This window comes from Carassius carassius, unplaced genomic scaffold, assembly GCF_963082965.1.
Source record: "Carassius carassius unplaced genomic scaffold, fCarCar2.1 SCAFFOLD_138, whole genome shotgun sequence".
In the NCBI taxonomy this organism is placed as follows: domain Eukaryota; kingdom Metazoa; phylum Chordata; class Actinopteri; order Cypriniformes; family Cyprinidae; genus Carassius; species Carassius carassius.
In genome coordinates, this window is record NW_026775044.1 from 61,758 (window position 1) to 65,379 (window position 3,622).

Below are 3,622 nucleotides of genomic sequence, written 5' to 3' on the forward strand. Positions count from 1 at the left end.
TTAGTAAGATTTTAGCGACACGCATGTCGACTGTTTTAGAGGACGTGATCCACCCGGATCAAGCTTCTGCTGTGCCCGGAAGAAAGATAACAGACAACCTAGTGCTGATTAGAGACGCCATCTGTTACGCGAGAGACAGAAATATTCGGCTAGTAGTCCTAAATTTAGATTTTGAAAAAGCATTTGATCGAGTCTCGCACCAGTACCTCTTCCAGGTACTGGATAAAATGGGGTTTCCAGAGAGGTTTATAGCCTGGGTGGGACTGCTGTACAAGGGAATAGTCAGCAAAATTCTAAAAAATGGGCATCTTTCCAAAGCTGTGAACATACACAGTGGTGTCCGTCAGGGATGTCCTTTATCTCCTCTTCTGTATGTGGCTTGCATCGAGCCACTGGCACAGATCTTGAGAAGGGACAAATGGATCAAAGGACTGGACGTTCCTGGGACGGGTGGACTGACGGCGACCTGTGCTTTATACATGGACGACGTAACTCTTTTAGCCACGGACCTTTTATCCATACGAAGAGCACTGGACTTGACTGACTGGTACGGTCGGGCCTCGGGCGCCAAACTCAATAGAAACAAGTCCGAGGCCCAGCTCTTCGGGCCGTGGGGAGACGTGGACACAGGAGGACTTGATTTGGTTTTTAAAGACAATGATTTTAAGATTTTAGGCGTTAAATTTGATAAAGACGGAGGTGGACGAGACAACTGGACTGACTTGCTAGGGAAAGCTAGGAAAAGACTGGGGTTTTGGGGACTAAGACAGTTGACAATTGAAGGTAAAATTTTAATTTTTAAATCTGTGATTTTACCTCTGATTTTACTTGTCTGTTCTGTTTTTAGCCCCCCTCGGCAGTTCCTGGTGAGACTGGAGAGGGCGGTGTTTTATTTCCTGTGGGGGTCCAAGTGGGAGCGCCTGAAGAGGGAGACCATCAAGAAAAGGCCAGAGAACGGTGGAAAAGGCCTCCCAGACCCCCACCTGTTTTTAGGCAGCCGCTTCACCGCCCTGCACATTAGTTATGCCATGACCCCATCCAAAGAAAACAAGACGGCTGCAATGGTGCGATTTTGGATGGGGTCTTACCTAAGAACATTGAAAATTTTACCAGTAGACTTGAAAACCCCAGTGTCTTTTAACTTGCCTAAATAGTACAGTTTTATAAAAAATTTTTTAAAGAAATATCTTTTAGAGAGTGAAGATGTCACCATTTTAACTAAACACAAGTCTCTCATTTCTGTTGTGCAGGACCGGGAACCGGTGAGTCCAGTTCCAGGCCTCACACTAGGTGAGGCCAAACAAGTTTGGAGGAACGCTGCTCACCCCGCTCTCCAGAACAGGCACAAGGATTTATCATGGATGGTGGCTCATGAGATCCTCCCGGTCAGGGCGGTTATGCACTCCAGAGGCATGGCCAAAAACCCCATCTGCCCTCGGTCCGGCTGCAATTCCCCGGAGACCGTCCACCACTTACTCTGGGAGTGCGGTGCTGCGCGGGACCTGTGGGCCAAGACCGACCCCTTGTATTTCCCGTGCCTACCAGCAGGTGGGGCCCAGTTCGGGTACCAGCTCGCCATCCTTGGGGTGGGCCGGGGCTTGAAGGACATGACAGCACAGGAATTCACCTCGCTCTGGCTCACCCTCAACGTCATCAAGGATGCCATCTGGGCCACCAGAAACCTGCTGGTGGGGAAACGCGTTACGGTAACCCTCCATGCATGCGAGCTAAAGGTAACATCAATGCTGCAGGGGTACCGGACGACGATATTCGGACGGGGGGGCCGGGGCCGCACAGAGAGGGTCCCGGCAGGCACCGACCCTGGCTGCCCGTAGATGCACCCTCACCATTCTGGCTACGGGAACAGCGGGCCAGCGGGCCGGAGGAGAGGGGATCTCCGCTGAGCCTGTAAAGCAGCATCTCATGTCCCTGTTCTGGAGAGTGGGGTGAAGACCGACTTGATAAGGACTCACCCCCGGTCTTGCACAACATATGTTTTTTTTTTTTTTTTTTTTTTTTTTTTTTTTTTTTTTTTGGTTTTTATCCAATTAATTGGTTTTTATTGTGTTTTATCAATGAAATTGGTTTTATTAACATGCATATGAGGCTTGTTTGCTTTTTTAAATTTGTATTTTACTTTTGAAACCGATCGCACCTTTTAAACACACCTCAAATATGGACTTTTAAAAACAAGCAAAACACTGTGGTTTAATCAATTTTTTTTTTTTTTTTTAACAATGATTGTTTCTTTCATTTTACCATGTGTATTTATTATATATTATATGGCTTGTTTTAATGTGTGCTTGAAAAAAAAAAATGTGTGTGAAAGTAAAAATGCAAATGGAAAAAATGTAAATGGTGACAATAAAACTTTTTCGAAAGAAAAATCTGTTCTTATCAGTTTAATATCTGATACGTCCCCCATCCGGGGACTACATATTAAATGGATTTTTAGATCACGGAGCTGGAGCCGGGGCTTGCTGGTCCCCTCGCCAAGGTGAATGGAAATTTCCACTTTTTTTGGATGATTATTGACAGTCAGACTCCAGAGAAGCATTCTGTGCTGATCTGGGTGGGACTGGGCCAAATACCTGCCGCTAGTTTGCAAAAGAAGGTTTTCGACAAAATCCCAAATACCCGAAAATTTCGTCAGAGCGACGAGCCAATCTGAGACCTGCATCTCGTTCGGCTCGAGCCAAGGATTCCGATGACATAAGGCACGTGGCTTTGCGACGAACCGTTTGGGAATTACGAGCGATGCCGTACTCTCTGTCGCTGCAGAGCCAGCGTCAGGCCGATCGGGGCGAGGCCCGGTGACGTTGCAGACGGGGGAGGGTACTACCATCACACAGCGTTTCAGGTCTCCCAGACTTACCAAAGCCGAGATGGGCATCGTCGTGTCCGGCTTCTTCCCCGCTGCATCAAATCAACATCGCTTCTCGGCCTTTTGGCTAAGATCAGAGGGACGTGGTCGCGATCATCTTCTCTGGAAGGAAATAGACTATTACCGGGCGGTGGTTGTAGTCTCTCCGGACAGGGATATATCTTGGACTTCACCTGTGAACAGCATTTTTTTTTTTCTTGTTTTTCTTCTTTCTTCAGGTTCTTTTTCCAGCTCGCCTAGGAAGGAGAAAAACACTAGCGTTCACAGGTGAAGTGCCCTTTTATTTATTTATTTTGCTGTATTATTATTTAGTGTCCTTTTAAAAGTCTAGTTATTTATTCTATCAGTCTTTTAGACATTTTTTGGCTGTTGTACGTATTTTCAAAGGGCTGTTGGTGCCTCCACCATGTCGGCTGCTCGTGCCGGCATGCGGAGGCACCACAGCGTGCGTTTTATGTTTAAAAAAAATGATGATGGAACGTTAATGGGGATGTCCAGACTTGATTTCTCACGGAAACTCGTACAAAAGGTTTTAGGATTTTCAGCAAATGATGTAAATTGCTTATTGACTCTTCCCCAGAACCGTGGTTTTGATTTGAGCTTTAAAAGCGCTGCACTGCTAAATGTTTTCTGGTCTCGTTTTGAAGCGGCAAAAGCCAGTCTTTCCATGTTCACAGTTGAAAAACTGACAGACAATTCCCTGAAAGTGGTAATTGTTCGAATGTTTAATGAAACTGT

General features: G+C 46.3%; 1 pseudogene; it reads left to right on the plus strand.

The window, feature by feature from the left end:
• The first annotated feature begins 2,366 nt into the window (after positions 1–2,366).
• Positions 2,367–2,540, plus strand: LOC132134436 (U2 spliceosomal RNA; annotated as a pseudogene).
• The last annotated feature ends 1,082 nt before the right edge of the window (positions 2,541–3,622 follow it).